This window comes from Protopterus annectens, chromosome 8.part0 (genome assembly GCF_019279795.1).
Source record: "Protopterus annectens isolate FY-2018-M chromosome 8.part0, PAN1.0, whole genome shotgun sequence".
Lineage (NCBI taxonomy): Eukaryota > Metazoa > Chordata > Ceratodontiformes > Protopteridae > Protopterus > Protopterus annectens.
Genome location: NC_056741.1, coordinates 927,005,421 through 927,027,364, shown reverse-complemented (window position 1 = coordinate 927,027,364; position 21,944 = coordinate 927,005,421).

Sequence of the window (21,944 nt, the reverse complement as noted above, 5' to 3'; positions counted from 1 at the left end):
AAGGAAAAAAACAATCTACAAAAAAGGGGAAATAAATCTGTTTTTTTTTCTTTTTAAGACCCAGCCTAAAAAAACATTTAAATTTTTAAACAGGCTGGAACGAATGTAAAAAAGTTAAAAATGCTTCACAAAATCAAATCCCTTAAGGAAAGCAAAACTAGCAGAAAAGTTAGGAGATAATTTATAAAACCTTAGTGAAAAACGTTCCATGAGAGGCAAAAACGTGAACTCTGTTCACGGTGTCAGGACTTGCAGGAAAGAGGCTTAGGGGGCACTAAGAACAACAAAAATGGGACTGGATGTAGATAAGGCGAAACAAATTGGCATTAGAAATGGGCAGGGCTAGCCATATAATAGCGACAGCCATATCCTATAAAGAAATTCCGCACAGATAGGTAACACCTGAATTACCTGACGAAATAGAAAGCTACTAGAAAGGGGGAAACAGAATTTTTTTTCTTTTTTACAGAAACAGAACACACAAAACACTTTAAATGCTTTAAACAGTAAACTTGATTTTGACTTAAATTAAACAAATCTTTTAACACAGAAAATGACTTTAAATGACTTTGAAAGTGCAAAAAAAACAAATTCAGCAGAAAAAGCTTTTAGAGTACAGAAATGTAGTAGATCTTTTGAAAACAAGTCAGAGAAAAAGCAAAAAAAAAATACTTTAAATCAGTTGAAAGTTCTTTTCTGTGCTTGATCTGCAGGAAAAAACAAAAACATACTGAATTGAATAAAAAAACCACAAATGGGTTTTAAGGCAGGTAGAGAAAAAGAAATTCAAAAGGGCAATATAACTAAGTTCTGCTGGACCACTCCTCCAAGGACAGATAGGCTCAAATACCCCCACTGGAAACAGAAAATTTCCTCCTTCTCAAGGATAGGGCAGAAACGACTTCCCATTCATAGAACCGAAAACAGACTAGACTAGCTTAGAAAAGAGGGAAACAATATTTTTTCCTTTAATTCAACAACCTAACAAAACAGTTTAAACTTTAAACAGGTGACACTTGATTTGTCCTACAACAGTTAAACAAATGCTTTTAACACAGAAAATGACTTTAAATGACTTTGAAAGTGCAAAGCAAAAACAAAATTAAGAAAATAGCTTTTAAGACAGAAATGCTAGAGATCATGTTTTAGTGCAAAACTAGCATCAGAGAAAATGCAAAAAAAATTTAAATCAGTTGAAAGTCTGTGTCTGTGTTTAAAATGGGCAGAACCAGATAGCTATTGAATACAAGTTAAAACTGTCAAATCAGGTTTTAAGGCATGAGGAAAAGACGAATTACCCAAAGCAATAAACACAGTTGTGGCTGAGACCACTCCTCCAAGGAGATAGGCTAAAGCCCCAACACTGGTAAAAGAGAAATTCCTCCTATCCAAATGTAGGAAGACAGGAACTTCCAAGCCCTGAATTCAGCAAACAGAAAACTCACTAGCTTAGAAAGAGGGAAACAAGAATTTTTTTTTTTTTCCTATTTCAGCAACAGTAAACACACAAAAAACTTTAAAGTTAAAGTGCTTATTGTTCCTACAACAGTTAAACAAATGCTTTACACAGAAAATGACTTTAAATGACTTTGAAGGCAAACGCAAAAAGCAAATCAGCAGAAAATAGTTTTAAAGAAAAACTAGAGATGTTTTAGTAAACTAATTTGCAGGAGAAAATGCAAAAAACTTATAATCAGTTGAAAGTCTGTTCTGCTGTTGAACTGCAGGACACCAGAGCAGCTTAGCTGAGTTGAATAAACTAAAATCGCAAATCGGTTTTAAGGCAGGTAGAAAAGAGAAGTTAGCTTAAAACCAAAAACTACGTTGCTGGCTGAGACCATTCCTCCAAGACAGATAGGCTCTCAAAGTCCCACTCTCACTGAAAAAAGTTCTCCTCCCAAGAAAGGATATGGGCAACACAGGAACTTACCCACCCTGATAGCAGAACCTGAAAACAGGATAGTAGAAAAGGAGGGAAAAAGAATTTTTATTTTAATTACAGACAAAAAACCTAAAAAAAAAGAGGTAAACATTGTCTAATTAAAATTCAAAACAGAAAAGATTTAAACAGTTAAAGTTTAAAACTAGTTGTTGACAACAATCAGTACAGAAATGTTAAACAAATTTTAAATACTGCGCGAAACTACAAGACAGTAAATCTTAAAGTCACTCTTGTGCAGCTAAATTCAACGACAAGAAGTGAAAAGAAATTGCAAACTTTTCAGCACCAAAGACAGAAAAATTTAAACAAACAAACTAAAGTTTGCTGAACAACTAAGACAGAAAAACTTTAAATGCTATCAAAAAAATACTAAAGTTAAGAATGCAAAAGAAGCTTTAAGACAGAATCAAAACTAAAACAGCATTGACACTAAAAAGAATTAAAGAGTAACTTTTATTTTTAGAAAAGACACATAAAATTAATTTAAAAGCAAAACTATTTATCAGAAAAGAATGCAAAAAACTTAAAATGAATTAATTTGTAAACTGCTTAAATTGCAGGACAGAAAGTAATAGAAAAGAAATGCAAAGATCGGTTTTAAGAAATAGCAGTCGTGAAAGTAATATTAGCTAAACCATAGAATTAGCTGCTTGATGAGCACTCCCAGGACAGCGGCTTTAAGCTGTGATAAAGGTTAAACAAAATGCTTAGCAGTAGATAGGGCTAAGAAGCATTGACACAGCTAGATCCAGATCCTGGACAGGTAGACTCCAAATACCATGGAAGAAGTTTCTCTCATGGATTGTACAGAACACTTACAAACAAAACAGGAAACTAAACTTGAAACTAAAGAAGTAATTTTAGTTTAATTTTTTAAATACAGAAAATAAAAATACTTTAATTTTAAAAGAAGCAACTGAATGTACCTACAAGTTAAAATGCTTTTAATGAGAAAATGATTTAAAACTTGAAGTGCAAACGTAAAAAAAATATTAAGAAAATAAATTTCTAGAGACAGAAACTATTCGGGTATGGAAAGCTTAGAGTAGAAAAATGAAAATTATGAATATTAAAGTTCTGTAATGAGAAATCGAACCATAGAGCTTCTTAGTTGCTGCATGAAACTCTGCCAAGCAGTTTAGGCTGTAGTAAAATGAAATAGCCCAAAACGGCCATAACATAGATTGGGCAAACAGTCCAAGCAAACGGTCAAAGATCCTTACTGGCTAGACAGAACTTACATCGAAGAAGGATATGGTCTACCGACTTGTACAACCTAATCACAAACGAAAGAAAGGACTAGCTACAAGCATGAAATAAGATTTTTTTACTTTTTACAGAAAAATAACAAAAAATACTTTAATGTTTTAACAGGCAGACAATATTGCAGCAAAACATTTACAAAATGCTTTTAATAAATGCTGAAATATGTTGAGGCAAAATAAAAAAATTTAACAGATGAAAATACTTTTAAGTCAAAATCTATAGATTTTAGGAGAAAATAGCTTAGAGTAAAAATGCAAAACATATTAAGTTTAAAGCGTTATGAAAGATGCAATAACTAAGGATGACAAGTTGCTTGCTGAGATACTCTGCAAAACCACAAAGCTGGTTAGCGGTAATGAAAGGATGAAATTGCAAATCGGCCAATAGAGGATAGTTGCAAGACGAACCATACCCAAGGCCAAAGCTCTCAAAGTCCGACTACACGTAACGAGAAATCCTGCTATCCAAGTACGGATATGGGCAACAGAGGAACTTTACCAAGCCCTAATAGCAAACGGAAAACGAACTGACACCTTAGAAACAGAAAAATGATGTTTTTATAAGAAAATGAGTAAAAACTTTAAATTCTTTTAAATAAAAACAGCAAAAATAGCTTTAACTAAACATATAATGCTTTTAGCTGAAAATAGTTAAAAAAGCAAAAACAAAAAATATTTAAAGACTACTTTTAGATCAGCAAATGTAGTATTCGCAGTAGGAAACTTTGAGTTAAGAAAATAAAAAAATTTTTAAATAGTGAAAGGGATAAAATACTTAAAACGTAAACTACTGTTGCTGATGAATATCGGACAAAGGCATAAGTTCAACATGCTAAACAGAGAAATTGCTTAAACCAGTAAGAAGGCAGGAATAACCACACCGAAGAGACTCTAAACTGCAGACTCACTGGAAAGAGAAACTTTATCGTTTATGTAAACAGAACTTACCACACCTATTAAAAACTAAACAACTTGATTTTTTGAAAACTGATCAAGATTTAATCTATTAAATAAATTAAAAAAAAATTTAAATATTTTAAATAAACATTTAACAGAAAAAGCTTTAAAGTCTAAATCTAGTAGTACTTAGGAGACACAAGGTTAACAGATATACAACAAAAATACATAAGTGATTTAAGTGATAAAGTAAAATGCAAAAACCAATAGAATTTATGGTAAAAAGGCTAAGGAAGGTAGTGCAAAGCCACGAGAAATGCAAAAACTCCTAACATAAGTTCTGGGCTAATAGTACTTCCAGGCACACGAAGCTGAAAACGACTGAAACAGAAAGAAAATTCGGATCAAGAAGGTATGAAGAGAATGTAAACTAGCCCAAAATTGCAATCTAAAAGGAGCAGACTGATTTAAGACAAAAAACTCTTTTAACAGAAAACATTAAATACTGAAAAGCAAAAGCATAAACAGCTATCAGTAGAAGTTGTAAAACAGAAACTAATAGCTTTACAAGAAAAGACTTTAATTGCTTTAAATGCAAAACAAAACAATTTTAAAAATCTTTAATCTTAAACAGCTAGTGATGAGTTGAGACTAGCTAGTTGAAAAATGCAAAAAACCTTAAATGTTTAAAGCATGTAAGCTGTTTAGTCAGGAAAGCTAGCTTCTGAGTAAGAAATCAAGCAGAAAGGTGTAAAGCAGTAGAGAAAAGAGAAATACCTCAATGCCAAAGCTATGTTGCTGCCAGACTCGACAAGACCGATTAGCTGAACGAACACAGGAAACAGCAGAAAGGCTTTAAACAGGTAGATTGTAAAAGAATTACCAAACCAATACACTAAACTGAAACAGGCTGAAGTAGAAGGCTGCAAAAGTTACATTTTTAACAGAAAAACTTTAACATAAAAAGTAAAGCAAACAGTATCAGCAAATTGCTAAACTAAAAATGCTATATTAGAAAGATTAATGCTTTGAATTCAGAAAAACATATTCAGAATATACTTTACTACAATTTAGTTTGACAGTTAGAAAATTAACAGAGAAAAATGCCAAAATTAATAAAGGCAAAAGATATTTCCAGAAAGCATTAGCAGAAATGCCAGGACATAGTTTGCTGAGTAATCCAAGGAAAAATGCACTTAACTAAATGAATAAAGAAATTGCTCGATGCAAGTAGTATGCAGGAACCAAGGACTTCCAAGAATACAGACCTAAAACACACTAACTTAGAAAGAGAAAGATTTTTCCAAAAGGCAACAAAACTTGTACACAGCCCTGAATCAAAAGGAAAACAGGATAGACAACAGTTAAACAAATGCTTTTAACACAGAAAACGACTTTAAATGACTTTGAAAGTGCAAACAGCAAAAAAGCAACTATTTCAGCAGAAAATAGCTTTTTAGAGTACAGAAATGCTAGTAGATCGCGTTTTAGCCAAAAACTAGCAATCGCAGGAGAAAAATGCAAAAAAAATACTTAAATGAGTTGAAAGTCTCTCTTTGTCTCTCTGCTGCTTGTAGTACTCTGCAGGACACCATGAGGAGCTTAGCTGAGTTGAAAACCAGTGCAAAACCACCCAAATGCAGGTTTTTAATGCAGGTAGATGAAAGAGATAGAAATTAGCCCAGAATGGCCAATAGACTACTAGTTGCTGGGCTGAGACCTCTCCTCCAAGGACAGACATGGCTCCTCAAAGCTCCCCACTCTCACTGATAAACAGAGAAACTTCCTCCTGTCCAAGTAAGGATATGGGCAAAACAGGAACTGGTCCCGCATGCCTGAATTCAGCAGAACCTGAATACAGGACTAGACTAGTTTAGAAAAGGTGAGAAACAAAAATGTTTTTGTTTTTTTTTTTTTTCTTTTTTTAAAGATACAACAGTACACTACAAAAAAAAAAACACTTTAAATGCTTTAACCAGGCTAGTGCACTTGAGTGTGTAGCCTACAATAGTTAAACACATGATTTTAACATAGAAAATGACATTAAATGACTTTGAAAATGCAAACAGCAAAAAAGCAAGAATTTCAGCAGAAAATAGCTTTTTAGAGTACAGAAATGCTAGTAGATCATGTTTTATGTGAAAACTAGCAGACACAGGAGAAAAATGCAAAAAAATACTTAAATCAGTTGAAAGTCTCCTTTTGTCTCTCTGCTGCTTTTAGTATGCTGCAGGATACCACAAGGAACTTAGCCGAGTTGAATACAAGCACAAAACCACACAAATGCGGGTTTTTAAGGCAGGTAGATGAAAGAGCTAAAAATTAGCCCAAAATGGCCAATAGACTACTTGTTGCTGGGCTGACACCACTCCTCCAGGGACAGATAGGCTGCTCAAAGCTCCCCACTCTCACTGGTGAACAGAGAAACTTCCTCCTATTCAAGTTAGGATATGGACAACACAGGAACTTGTACTTCAGCAGAACCTGAAAACGGGACTTGACTCACTTAGAAAATGTTGGAAAGATGAAATATTTTTTTCTTTTTTTACAGATACAACAGTACACTACACAAAAACACTTTAAATGCTTTAAACATGATAGCACACTTGAGTGTGTAGCCTACAACAGTTAAACAAATGCTTTTAACACAGAAAGTTACTTTAAATGACTTTGAAAGTGCAAACAGCAAAAAAGCAAGTATTTCAGCAGAAAATAGCTTTTTAGAGTACAGAAATGCTAGTAGATAAAGTTTTAGGTGAATACTAGCAGTCACAGGAGAAAAATGCAAAAAAATACTTTAATCAGTTGAAAGTCTCTCTTTGTCTTTCTGCTGCTTGTAGTACTCTGCAGGACACCACGAGGAGCTTAGCTGAGTTGAACACAAGCGCAAAACTGAGCAGATGCGGGTTTTTAAGGCAGGTAGATGAAAGAGGTAGAAATTAGCCCAAAATGGCCAATAGACTACTAGTTGTTGGGCTGAGACCACTCCTCCAAGGACAGACAGGCTGCTCAAAGCTCCCCATTCTCAGTGCTGAACAGAGAAACTTCCTCCTATCCAAGTAAGGATATGGGCAAAACAGGAACTGGTACCAAAGCCCTGAATTCAGCAGAACCTGAAAACAGGGATAGACTAGCTTAGAAAAGGCGGGAAACAAGAATTTTTTTTATTTTTTTTAATTTTATTTACAGATACAACAGTACACTATACAAAAACACTTATAATGCTTTAAACAGGCTAGTGCACTTGAGTGTGCAGCCTACAACAGTTAAACAAATGGTTTTAACACAGAAAAAAACTTTAAATGACTTTGAAAGTGCAAACAGCAGAATAGCAAGTATTTCAGCAGAAAATAGCTTTTTAGAGTACATAAATGCTAGTAGATCATGTTTTAGGCGAAAACTAGCAGTCAGAGGAGAAAAATGCAAAAAAATACTTAAATCAGTTGAAAGTTTCTCTTTGTCTCTCTGCTGCTTGTAGTACTCTGCAGGACACCACGAGGACCTTAGCTAAGTTGAATACAAGCACAATATTGCACAAATGCGGGTTTTTAAGGCAGGTAGAGGAAAGAGATAGAAATTAGCCCAAAATGGCCAATAGACTACTAGTTGCTGGGCTGAGACCACTCCTCCAAGGACAGACATGGCTCCTCAAAGCTCCCCACTCTCACTGGTGAACAGAGAAACTTCCTCCTATCCAAGTAAGGATATGGGCAACACAGGAGCTTGTACCACAGCCCTGAATTCTGCAGAACTGGAAAACAGGACTAGACTAGCTTAAAAAAGGCAGGAAACAAGAATTATTTTTTCTTTTTTTTTACAGATACAACAGTAAACTACACAAAAACACTTTAAATGCTTTAAACAGGCTAGCACACTTGAGTGTGTAGCCTACAACAATTAAACAAATGCTTTTAACCCAGAAAATGGCTTTAAATGACTTTGAAAGTGCAAACAGCAAAAAAGCAATTGTTTCAGCAGAAAATAGGTTTTAGAGTACAGAAATGCTAGTAGATCACGTTTTTGGTGGAAACTAGCACTTGCAGGAGAAAAATGCAAAAAAAAATATTTAAATCAGTTGAAAGTCTCTTTTTGTCTCTCTGTTGCTTTTAGTACGCTGCAGGATACCACGAGGAACTTAGCCGAGTTGAATACAAGCACAAAACCACACAAATGCGGGCTTTTAAGGCAGGTAGATGAAAGAAACAGAAATTAGCCCAAAATGGCCAATAGACTACTTGTTGCTGGGCTGAAACCACTCCTCCAGGGACAGATAGGCTGCTCAAAGCTCCTCATTCTCACTGGTGAACAGAGAAACTTCCTCCTATTCAAGTTAGGATATGGACAACACAGGAACTTGTACCACAGCCCCGAATTCAGCAGAACCTGAAAACGGGACTTCACTCACTTAGAAAAGGTGGGAAAGATGAAATATTTTTTTCTTTTTTTACAGATACAACAGTACACTACACAAAAACACTTTAAATGCTTTAAACAGGATAGCACACTTGAGTGTGTAGCCTACAACAGTTACACAGATGATTTTAACACAGAAAATAACTTTAAATGACTTTGAAAGTGCAAACAGCAAAAAAGCAAATATTTCAGCAGAAAATATCTTTTTAGAGTACAGAAATGCTAGTAGATCATGTTTTAGAAGAAAACTAGCAGTTGCAGGAGAAAAATGCAAAAAAAAAACTTAAATCAGTTGAAAGTATTTCTCTTTCTCTCTGCTGCTTGTAGTCCTCTGCAGGACACCAAGAGGAGATTAGCTGAGTTGAACAAAACCACACTTTTCTGCCACCAAATCAGGACCAAAACACTAAATGTGGAGGAGTGTCAATATTCACCAAGGATATTCACACCACCAGGCTAGTTGGCCAACACAATGTGTCTGAAATTCTCCAAGTGCAACTAACACTAGGTAAGACTGCAATCCAAATTGTAGCTTGCTACAGATCCCTCACCATACCCCAAGATTCTCACTACACCTTTCTAAATATACTGGAAATTATTAAGATAGAACCAAACACCCTAATACTGGGTGATTTTAACTACCCTGTCATTAACTGGGAAAACTACTCATGTCCCAACACCTTTGCGCAACGGTTCTTGGAATTCATAAATTCCAATGCCCTGGATCAACTAATCCATAGTCCCACCAGGGGCTCCAATATCCTAGACCTGGTCATTACCAACATGGGAAATCAATGCTCCATACCTATGGTCACCCCGTCGTTAGTCAGGTCTGACCATAAGCTAATCACCCTTAACATCCACATCCCACCCCACCCCCAGTAAAGAAACCACCATAAAAAACTTCTCCAAAGCCAACTTCATGCTACTCAAGTCAAAAGTGACAAACTTCGTGACACCCATGCAGACGGGAACTGAAAGTTCAACTGCTGAATCCTACACTAAGGCACAGTACGAGCACATCAACTCATGCATGAATCGTGCCATCCCAAACAGAACCAAAATGCTCTCATCCAAAAAAAGGAAGCCAATCTGGTGGTCCCCTGCCATAAACAAACTTTACAACAAAAGGAAGAATCATTTGCAGAAAAGAGGAAAATCCCAGGATGCAAAAAACTCCCTTACTAGCCTCAGTAAGAAACTGAGATGCCTCATAAAATCCTCCAAAGCTAGTTACAAAAATAAAATTGCCAAAGATTCCAAAGACAACCACAAAGCATTCTATAACTATGTCAAGAATCGAAATGGCAATGCTCAGATCTGCTCTGAGCTAAAACAGAATGGCATTAAATATACTGATCCAAAGGATATTGCCAATATCCTGGCAGATCGATTCAGTGCCAACTTTACCCCCCTCTCACCCCCTAAATGGATCATCTCAATACCGGAAGATTGCCAAAATCCAGTAATAACGGCCACACAGGTACAAAACGCACTCTCTAAAGCCAAGAATACAGCATCCATGGGACCAGATGACATCCCGGGCTGTGTACTACATGAACTACAATATGAACTGGCACCTCACTTAAGTGTCATGTTTAATCATAGCCTCACCTCAGGTTTCGTGCCCACTGAGTGGTGCAGAGCTACAGTTATCCCAATCCACAAGGGGGGATCCACCTTGGATCCCGGAAACTACCGTCCCATCAGTCTGCAAGCCTTATCTGCAAGGCCATGGCGCGTATTATCATGGAACTTATAAACAAAGACATTGGCAACCTTGAAACACTGGACCCCACCCAGTTTGGGTTTGTGAAGGGCCAATCTTGTCTCCTGAACCTGATTGACTTCTTTGAATCAGTCTCCAGAGCCATGGACAAGGGTAAGGTGGTCCACACAGCCTATCTAGACCTTGCCAAGGCCTTTGACACCATCCCCCACTCTGGAATCATAGATAAACTTAATAAGTTGGGCATTAATCCCTATGTCACCCAATGGGTTGCTAAATGGCTTACTGATAGAACCCACACTGTAAAAGTAGCCGACTCCAAATCCAGCTCCAGACAAGTGACAAGTGGAGTACCTCAGGGTTCAGTCCTGGGGCCGCTCTTGTTTGGCATCTACTTCTCTGAAGTACAGGTCAACACTACGGGACTCTGGCTAACAAAGTTTGCAGATGACTGCAAACTGGGAGCCATTATTGAATCCCCAAATGATGTGGATACTCTACAAAAGGGCCTTACAGAAACAGATGTTTTGTGCCAGAGCCATGGACTCAAGCTCAATGCCAAGAAATGTATTATTATCCCCTTTGGGAAAAAAACATGTATCCATGAATTGCCATATAGGTGGCAGTACACTAAACACAGAAAGTGTGATAAGAGACTTAGGGACACAGGTGGACAGTGGTCTCACCTTTGATAACCACATCACCACAACAGTCAGGAAATCCTTCTATGTGGCACACCTCATCATGAAGGGCTTTTCATCCAGAAAAAAGGAGGTAATTGTCCCACTGTACTCATCCCTCATTAGACCCATTATAGAATACAACGCCCCATTTGGTATGTACCTCTCAAGACATCTGCAACAACTGGAAAGGCCTCAGAAATACCTCACTAAAAGAATCACAGGCCTAAAGCAGATGCCCTACGCTGACCGCCTTAAAAAACTCCAGCTATACTCTGTCGCATATCGTCTACTCAGAGGCGATCTCTGCTTAACATACAAGGCCATGTCAAACCCAGAGCTGTTGGACATGCTACACTTAAAGAAATCCCAATCCCTCAGAGCTACACACTCCAGGGATCTAAACCTTGTCATCACAATAAACAAAACATGCTGGAGGGATAGGTTCCTGACCCAGAGACTCCACAGACTCTGGAATAGATTGCCCATACATGTCAAGCAGAGTGCCTCTTTAGACCTCTTCAAGAGGAACCTTGACGATTGGATGGGAGAAAGGAAATTCACCCCAGGGATCACGTCAGTCGCCCTGCTAGACAGGGGTCCAGGAAAGTAAATAATGTGGGAAGAAATAGCCAGGGAATTGTTATGGCTAGGCTTGTATAGGCCCTAGGGCTGATAGCCTAGTACCAACCTATGAACCTATGAACCTATAAAGCCATGCAAATGCATGTTTTTAAGGCAGGTAGATAAAAACAATACAAATTAGCCCAAACTAACAAATAGACTACTAGTTGATGGGTTGACACCACTCCTCCAAGGACAGATAGGCTGCTCAAAGCTCCCCACTCTCACTGGTGAACAGAGAAACTTCCTCCTATCCAAGTAAGGATATGGGCTACTCAGGAACTTGTACAGCAGCCCTGAATTCAGCAGAATCTGAAAACAGGACTAGACTAGCTTAGAAAAGGGGGGAACCAAGATTTTTTTTTTTTTTACAAATACAATAGTACATTACACAAAAACACTTTAAATACTTTAAACAGGCTAGCACACTTGAGTGTGTAGCCTATAACAGTTAAACAAATGCTTTTAACACAGAAAATGACTTTAAATGACTTTGAAAGTGCAAACAGCAAAAAAGCAAGTATTTCAGTAGAAAATAGCTTTTTACAGCACAGAAATGCTGGTAGATCACGTTTTAGGAAAAACTAGCAATCGCAGGAGAAAAATGCAAAAAAATACTTCAATCAGTTGAAAGTATCTCTTTGTCTCTCTGCTGATTTTATACTCTGCAGGACACCACAAGGAAGTTAGCTGAGTTGAATACAAGCGTAAAGCCGCGCAAATGCTGGTTTTTAAGGCAGGTAGATGAAAGAGATAGAAATTAGCCCAAAATGGGCAATAGACTACTAGTTGCTGAGCTGAGACCACTCCTTCAAGGACTGATAAGCTGCTCAAAGCTCCCCACTCTCACTGGTGAACAGAGAAACTTCCTCCTGTCCATGTTAGGATATGGGCAACACAGGAACTTGCACCACAGCCATGAATTCAGCAGAACCTGAAAACAGGACTAGACTAGCTTAGAAAAGGTGGGAAAAAAGATTTTTTTTATTTATTTACAGACACAACAGTATACTTCACAAAAACACTATAAATGCTAAATAAACAGGCTAGCGCACTTGAGTGTGTAGCCTATAACAGTTAAACAAATGCTTTTAACTCAGAAAATGACTTTAAATGACCTTGAAAGTGCAAACAGCAAAAAAGCAAGTATTTCAGCAGAAAATAGCTTTTTAGAATACAGAAATGCTAGTAGATCTCGTTTTAAATGAAAACTAGCAGTCACAGGAGAAAAATGCAAAAAAAAATACTTAAATCAGTTGGAAGCCTGTCTTTGTCTCTCTGCTGCTTGTAGTACTCTGCAGGACACCACGAGGAGCTTAGCTGAGTTGAATACAAGCACAAAACCACACAAATGCGGGTTTTTCAGTCAGGTAGATGAAAGAGATAGAAATTAGCCCAAACGGCCAATAGACTATTTGTTGCTGGGCTGAGACCTCTCCTCCAAGGACAGATAGGATGCTCAATGCTCCCCACTCTCACTGGTGAACAGAGAAATTTCCTCGTATCCAAAAAAGGATATGGGCAACACAGTAACTTGTACCACAGCCCTGAATTCAGCAGAACCTGAAAACACGACTAGACTAGCTTAGAAAAGGTGGGAAACAAGATTTTTTATTCTTTTTTAGAGATACAACAGTACACTACATAAAAACACTTTAAATGCTTTAAACAGGCTAGCGCACTTGAGTGTGTAGCCTACAACAGTTAAACAAATGCTTTTAACACAGAAAACAACTTTAAATGACTTTGAAAGTGCAAACATCAAAAAAGCAAGTATTTCATCAGAAAATAGCTTTTTAGAGTACAGAAATGCTAGTAGATCACGTTTTAGGCAAAAACAAGCAGTCACCGAAGAAAAATGCAAAAGAAATACTTAAATCAGTTGAAAGTCTCTCTTTGTCTTTCTGCTGCTTGTGGTACTCTGCAGGACACCATGAGGAGCTTAGCTGAGTTGAATACAAGTGCAAAACCACTCACATGTGGGTTTTTAAGGCAGGTATATGAAAGAGAAAGAAATTTGCCCAAAACAGCCAATAGACTGCTAGTTGCTGGGCTGAGACCACTCCTCCAAGGACAGATAGGCTGCTCAAAGCTCCCCACTCTCACTGGTGAAAACAGAAACTTCCTTCTATCCAGGTAAGGATATGGGCAACACAGGAACTTGTACCACAGCCCTGAATTCAGCAGAACCGGAAAACAGGACTAGACTTGCTTAGAAAAGGTGGGAAACAAGAATTTTTTTTTAAAGATACAACAGTAATCTACACCAAAACTCTTTAAATGCTTTAAACAGGCTAGTGCACTTGAGTGTGTAGCCTACAACAGTTAAACACATGGTTTTAACACAGAAAACAACTTTAAATGATCTCATTTAAGGTGAAAACTAGCAGTTGCAGGAGAAAAATGCAAAAAAAAAATACTTTAATCAGTTGAAAGTCTCTCTTTGTCTCTCTGCTGCTTGTAGCACTTTGCAGGACACCACAAGGAGCTTAGCTGAGTTGTTAGTTATTAGATCAATAGTGTGTGTGTGTGTGTGTGTGTGTGTGTGTGTGTGTGTGTGTGTGTGTGTGTGTGTCTGAATGTGGGAGTGTGTCTGTAAGTGTGACTGATTGAGGTGAGGTGTTTCGTGTTGCTTGCATTTCTTTGATTGCATGTCTTTCTGTCGTGTGGGGGCATCTGTAAGTGTATGTGTATGAATGTCTGCATGTGAATGGGAAAGTGAATGGGTGTTGCCTGTTCCAACACAATAAGTCAGGTGCTAGTAGTAATTGCTGCTGAAAAGTACAGGTGCTAATTACACCCAGTTCAGAGATATCCAAATTAGATGATAATGAGGTCTCCCTCATTGTTGCTAAATGTGTCTTTGAATCAGATTTTTTACAGTCACATAAGCTGCCCCTTTTGGCCAGTCTATTTTATGCTCGCTTTGGGATTTTTTCCAAATCCTAGCTTGTGCTGCATGCTGTAGCCATAAAAATCTTAATTTATTTGTTAATGAAAACACTGAATTTTGCCTTTAAATGAATTTTCTTCTACTTATTTTTGTGCTAACTTGCTGGACAAAGAAAGATTATTTTTACAATAACAATCCTACATATTTTGCTTTTGCGTTTTAGACAACATAGTATTTTTTAAAGCAGACCATTTCTAGCCTGTGTAGATTATCTTACAAAAAAGAGTTATTGTTACAACAGTTTGGAAAAGGGCTTTGAAAAGTCATGCTTTTTATAAGAAACAAACCAAGATAAGCTGTATATGGCAATGCAAAAAGTCTGAGATGTGCTCAGTGTGCATGCAAAAACCTTAAAACGGTAGACTATGTCCTTTTTATAAAATCACTGGGCTAGGCAATTTAGAAAGGAAATTATTATTAGGACAGCCTTATACTAGAGAACGTTTAAAGTGTTTTGTAAATGTATGTTGCCCAAAAGAAGATGCCCTGACATTGTCTTTTGACTGTTTTGTCACTTTAGACCCATCAACTGGTCAGAGTCAAGAGCACTAGGAGGAGTGCATCCTTACTCCAGAAAACAAAGGACAGATACCCATATGCACAACTAAATGTATAATCTGTGCTCCAGTCCATAGCTTGCCTACTTCCATTTGGTGAATACTGCAAATTAAAAATTAATCTCAGTGCAAGTCTCTTTTACAAGAAAATAAATTAAGAGCTAGATCAGAATTTAAAAGCAGGGCATTCTACCAAGGTTGAACTTCTAGTCAGCGTATTGAGAGATGTACTTTGGCAGATGCTAAAGCTACATGGAGCCCCCAGTAAGTGCATAAATATATTCCAACATTATATAATAATACCTAGTGCTTTGGCACGACTCTACAGCCACAGTACTTACTGTTATGATCATCACTAGTTTATAGCAAGGCTGCATGTCTCCACATGTCAGTTATGGTATTAACACTACGTAACATTTCCAAAATGTAGACAAAAAGAGCAGACATTACACAAATGCCAGGATGCTTTTCTTCTTCTTCTGACACATATTTATTAAGTACTGTGCAAAGAGGACAACAGTATCAGACTGGGCATACCCACGCACTCCTGTGGATGACTGAGTTCAGATGTGGTCATTTGCAGATGCACCTATGAACACTTTCAGAGGGCTATATTACTCAGGGTTGAGCTCCCTCTTGCTGTAACCATACTTTTTTATTTTCTCTTTTACTGATTTTGCCAGCTGTGAGCATTCTGGGCATAAGTCTGATTTTTGCACTTATGTATAAATTTGTTGTACAACTACGATTGTGACATCCAAGCCAATTCATAGTCACAGTCTTCAAGTAATCATTATTTATTGCAGTTACTTTTACTGTCTTTTGCACTCCTCATTTGCTGTTTGCACCAGGCATTATGATATTAAGTGCTTCTTTAGCTGTACACTGCTGATTGTCACATCATTGTACTAAGTTGTGGTGGTACCTGAGCATAATTATTTATACCAAACTGTTGTGGTGGTATCTGAGCCAAATAATTTGTACTAAACTGTTGTGATGATACCTATGCCAAACCATTTGTGCTAAGCTAATTCTGTGGCACCCATGTCAAATCATTTATACTAAGATGTTGTTGTGGCCAAGTTGATAGTTGCTGGTAAACATATCTTATAGTTGTTACTTCACTTTTGCTGACTTTGTCCCCTTTATTTATTTATTAATAGTGCATAGATATAATTGTAATTCTGGTGCTTTGAATCATTGTTCATCCTAGTTTAATATTAATAATAATAATAATAATTATAATAATAATACCATTTTTCAAATGAGTAGGTCCATTGGATGCACAGACCCTATTCATGGGTGACCCGGGAACAATGCTTGTTTGTGTCCTGGTCAATGTCAGAGAGTAGACAAATGAGGGCTGAGGAAATCAGATGCTACACCAATAAATGCAACCCACAGCCTTAGCCCTCAATGTCAGCTGCCAGCATGTATAGCCTTTCTATAAATTCCTTTCAATAGCTGTCTTTAGTACTCCCCTGTTTTACCTAACACTGAATATCATGAAGTCACAATTTACCTCGCCATTTGTTACCAGCCCAATAGTAACACGAATATTAATGTAATGCAACAACCACCTCATGCTGATTGACAACCATTTGATTCTTCTTATAAATGATTCTGTATGTTAGAGGTGCAGTGTCTACAAACCTTGGAGCCAACCTTTCTTCAAAAACTGTAGACTGTAACCAGCATGTTGTCAGTTCTGACTCTCATCTCCTCACAAAACCATGAATACCTCATCCTGTAGAAACAAATAAGCCTTCATACACCAAGGTACTTAAAAAGTTGTTGCCTAATCCACAAAGGCCTCCTAGACAAAGGTTTGGTGTACAAAGGCACTCAGGCAAACAACATAGGCAACAAGGCTGAGGCAGTACATCTGATAATGTCTTAGTCATAAGTGACTCCTTAGTCAGACACACAGATGCAGCTTTCAACAGGCTCTCCAAGGGCAGAGTGACAGTTAGCTGTTTCTCAGATACAAGGATCTGCAGTGTCACTAAGTCCCTCAAATCTTTTCACCCTAAGTACACATATGACATGGTTATTGCTTAGGTAAGTTTGAATGATTTGAGACATACCTCCTGGATCATATGAAGAGGGATATGACAGAGCTCTCAGAATGTATCTGAAATTAGTGTAATATTAGTAATGAGCAGTGTTCTACCATCACCAAGGATGACACCACAAAACAACCCTGGCTGTTTTGCTTGGGGTGGGCTGCACCTCTCTCCTCATGGCTTCCATACAGTAGTGAGGACTTTTCCCTTCCAAATAGAGACTTTTTTAGGCAAGGACAGTCTCCTCATATTACTGCATGATAATCAAAATCAGAACTATATAAAGGTAGCACTTCTCAAACCAAGAATCAAAACAAAAAGGTGCACTTCTTGCAGATAATCCTAACTCTTGATGTCTGTGTAGTTAATGAAACATGGTTTCAGAACAGTGATAGCACCCCCACGGTGTAGGGTTTCAATTCCTACCACTCAGTCCCTGAGAGGAAAATGACAGTGTTACTGGCATGGATGTCTGTATTCCTAAAAAGCCTTCTCACCTCCTGACTCATAAGCCAGGGCAATTACCTTGAACTCCTCCATATCCTTTTCATGGTAAATAGAAGCCCATATCATATCTTAGTCAACTACCTCACCCCCTCCATGTCATTCACAGCCTTTGAGGTATATCAAAATAAATTGGCATTCCTCTCTGTTGAGCAAAATGCTATTTTCTAGGGAGACGTCAGCTATCCCTCCATTAACTGGGAAACCTAAACCACCTGAAACACACACATAGATTACTGGGCTTCTGAAATGCTAGTTCCCCAGACCAATTGTTTCAAGTCTCAATGAGAGGTTCAAAAATATTGGATATGTTTTTTACCATTATAGTCACCCTTTGCTCAACACCTACAGTTACCATGTCACTGGAAAATCTGACTAGTGCTCAGTGGCAGTCAATAGAGTAAAATTTGACTTACCATAAAGTCCTTTGTCTTTAGAGACTACTCTAAGGCAGACGTAGTCCATCTAAATGACAATCTGATGAAATGTAAGTGCCCTCCTTACCTTGATGACCCCATCTCACTCTGCTACATTTGCAAATAATTTCTATGCCGACCTCAAAGCATGCATAGAGGTATTTGTCCCAGCAAGACATAAATACAATACTAAATTCAAGAATAATCCATATGCTGGAACACTAACATAAATCCTGACAAACTATACAGTAAGAGAAAGAAACTTAGACCCCATAAAACAAACTCAATACCTCATCCTTTAGAGATGATCTCAAAAAGATCAAAAAAGAACTCAGAAATAAAATAAAATCCTCCAAAAGCAAATGTACACCTCTGTTAAAGACAACCACGAAGCCTTCTTCAGCTATGCTAGAAATCTTAGGGGTAATGCTCAGCAATGCTTAGAGCTAATACACAACAGTTGCATTTACTTGTCTCCTGAGGACATAGTCAACATATAATGGTATTCATACCTAATTTTTATTTAACATTTCTTTCCTAGGAAATTCTGATTTGGAACGAAGCCAATTTTCAGCTGAGGCCTGGAGAAGAAATGCTCCAGACCCAAGTCTTTGTAAGATGGGAGGAAATCGGAGTACCTGGAAAAAAAACACATGAATGCAGGGGGGGGGGGCATGCAGACTCCACACAGAAGGCACTCCAGCTGAGAATCGAGCTGAAGAACCTCTTGCTGTGAGGAGACAATGCTACCGCTGCACCACCGCACTGTCCTAATTTAATTCCCGATCTCCCTGTAACTTTCCCCAACTTACTAGCCCACCCACACTACTCCCTCTGACCATATTCAAGCAAGTCCTGATTGCATTGTCCAAGGTCAAAAGCCCTAGCATCATGGGTCCGGATATTGTGCCAGGCTGCCTTCTTCACAGCAATAAGTGCTGTCTGGTAGAATCGCTATTAAGCCTATTTAGCCTCAGCCTTTCAACTAGATTCATGCCAGAGGAATGGAGAACTATGGTAATCCTCCTGCTACACAAGGGTGATACATTACTGACCCAGGGAATTCTAGATCTATAAGCTTCACCACTCTTATGTGCATAACAATGGAATGGATCATTATAGAACTTATTAACAAGGACATAATCTACAAACCCTGGACTCAAGCTAGTTTGGGCTTGCTAAAAGCAGATCCTACCTAATGAACCTGGAAGGCTTGTTTGAGGAAAGTTACTACTGCATTAGATTCAGGTTAATCAGTTTACCTAACCTATGTTGAACTGGCCAAGGCCTTTGATACCATTCCACAGTCTGTCATTATGTAATCTACTAGTGTGGGAGGGAAGCTCTCTTCAAACAAAGGTGTTTCCAATGGTGCCCTCAGCGATTGGTTCTAAGACTGATTCCTTTTGATATTTACTTCTCTGATGTTAAGGCTGATGTCAAAGGCCTGTGGCTGACCACATTTTTCTGATGGCTGCAAATATGAAACTGTCATTGACCTAACATCTGAAATGCACCAATAAGTGGTGCCTCGACCATTGCCTAAAACGTAATGCCAAAAATGCAATACTGTATTGATTGACAAAATCTAGCACCCATGCACCTACTACATTGGTGACTTCCCTTTGAAAGCTGACTAATTTATTAGGAACCTGGGTACTTTCAATGACAGTGAACTATCCTTTGATTGTCATATATCCACTGATGGTAGGAAATCCTTTTATCTAGCTAGACTAATCACCAGGGGGTATTTCTTCCAGACTGAAGGAAGCTATCATCCCTCTCTACTTCTCCTTCATCAGCCCAATAATATAGTGTAATGGCCCTTTCGGTACATACTTGCCAAAGCATATGACCTAGCTTGAGAGACTGTAGTATTTCCTTATTAAAATAGTCAAGTAGTGAGCTACCTGGACTGCCTTAAAGTGCTCTCTCTCTCTCTTCTGTTTCCTACAGACTTCTGAGAGGTGACCTCTGTCTAGCCTTCAAGGCCTCAAATCCTATGTGATCTTCTGCACATCTGAAATCTAATAACTCTCTGAAAACCTATTCAAGAGACCTTAACTTTCATGAAACATAAATAGGACTTACTGGGAAGATAGATATATATGCCAGATAATGCCTGTTTTATGGAATAGACTTAATTTTGCTATGTAGCAAAGTAGCTCTCTGATCCTTCTTAAGCATAACCCAGATGAGTAGACAGACAATCATAAATATACCCCAGGTCTGACCACCTCAGTACCTCAATGAAAGGGATTAAAACTAGGTATAAATTAGTCATGTCAATGACTACATAAAATTTGGGATAGTGTGGCTTGGCTACTAATAATCCTTTGTTTCAGTAGCCTAGTATTAATCTAGGAACCTATAATGTTATAAATGAGGCAACTGCAATGCTATTTTGAAAAACAAAAAAATTGAACATTCTAATTAACCCAACCATCTTTAACCAACACCCAAGCTGAAGACCTTTAACATCTAGCAGCATACTGCAGAACATTCAAAAAACCAAGACAGTAACTGGAAAAGGATGAATGTTCCAACTATAGTCAGAGTAAGATGGGTGTCATGTATCATTATACAAAAGGGATGGTTGACACAATCCATGATTCAGGAGAGATGAATTTCCCATGCCAGATACTGAGAAGAGTGATGACCCAAACTGAGGACAATCAGAAAGATGAAACACTATATCAGAATTCTTAAGTGAGTCCAATCTGAGGTACTGTAGAAGAGACAGAACAGGTATGTACATATTTACACTGAAATTAAGCTTTGTGGCAGCTGGTAACATGAACTTTATTACACTTGTTTTTAAACTTTATAATTCTTATAGTTGCAAATGTCACATCTGTCCTCAAACCTCTAAAACCATCTAAGCTGTAGAGCAAATGAAAAAACCTAGGCTACAAAAACATCCAGATAATTTAAGCAAACTGCTTGCTACAGATGCAACAAGTGGCTTACTACATTACCAAAAAACAAAACACACTTTGTTATTGATTGCTGCATTAGCAGAACCATGCAATGAGGTCTGAAGGAATGAACAGGACTTCAGCCTGGACTATGATACCAGAATTATGTTAATATGCTGTCATTCAGTTTCTATACCACCATTTTATGAATACTAGTATTGTACTTATTGTACTATTATCTGATCAACATCTGCTGAAGTTCCCTCTCTCAGCTTGCATCCAAGGAAGTTGCCTCTTTACCCCATGTTAGGTACCCTTCTGGTACATGTAACAAAGCTTTTTAACAATTCCATTTCATGTAGACATTTTTACATATAAGGCTGAATTCCCTTTTATCTTCCATGTAATACATTTGCCATAATACATGCAACACAAATACCCAGCATTTACTAGAACGCAATTTGTTTTGCATTTCTACTCATTCTTGACCCACAAGGTTACATCCACTTGGGCACATTGCATCTTATTTTTGATATTTACTGCATTCTTAATCCACCACAACTAAAATTACAGTTTCAACTGTTTCAACATTCATTGCCGTCTGTCTGTTTGAACAATGTACCTATCACTGAATCCCCACTTACATCTCTTTGTCAATTGTTGTGCATGCCATTTCATGGTTCTTGCATCCAGATCCTCACTCCTCTCTGTGTTTAGACTTCCAGATTCCCTCCATTCCAGACCTTTGCTAGGGACTGGCTCACCTCTCTGGTAAGCATTTGAAGTTCTAGTGTTTCATTTCCTGCTAATTATTTCTCTATGCACCCCCAAGAAAGGATAAACTATGATCTTGTATTCTCTTCTCCAGAAATTTACTGAAGATCTCTCTTGTTCCTTTCAACAAAGGTGTCACCTCACTAAATGGCTACCACATGTACCTCTAGACATCATTTCCTACCCCATTTCTCCAACACTCTGTG